This window comes from Pterocles gutturalis, unplaced genomic scaffold, assembly GCF_000699245.1.
Source record: "Pterocles gutturalis isolate BGI_N339 unplaced genomic scaffold, ASM69924v1 scaffold1222, whole genome shotgun sequence".
Lineage (NCBI taxonomy): Eukaryota > Metazoa > Chordata > Aves > Pterocliformes > Pteroclidae > Pterocles > Pterocles gutturalis.
This window is the reverse complement of record NW_010112347.1, coordinates 46,601-47,110: the sequence shown is the minus strand read 5'-3', so window position 1 is coordinate 47,110 and position 510 is coordinate 46,601.

Below are 510 nucleotides of genomic sequence, written 5' to 3'. Positions count from 1 at the left end.
AGAGCAGGGAGAGTCCCGAAACCGTACTCCTGGAATGGAGATAAGAGCTCAAGCATCTGAGAGACTGAGACAACCCTGAGAGAGAGATGACGCAGAGGGAGAAAATCCAGAGCAAGAAAGAATGACCCCAAGCAAGCGCGTACATCCAGAAAGAGCCTCATCTATATACTGGTCATGACATTCATGATATGGAATATACCATTGACCAATTTGGGTCTCAGTCTTAAACCTCAGGTTGAATCCTAGGCTAGTAATTGGGGCTGTGCTCCCTCCCAGCTTCTCCTCACCTCCTTCTCCTGCACTGGCATAGCGGAGAAGCTGAACAGTCCTTGACTGTCTTGGTAGCAACTATAAACATCAGTATGTTATCAGGCTTCTTCCCAGCACAAATCCAAAGCATAGCCTCACACTAGCTGCTATGAAGAAAGTTAACTCTGTCTCAGCTGAAACCAGGATACATATTTCTAAAAATTCGTATTATATGTCTCTTAAATTTCTTCCTCTTTGTAG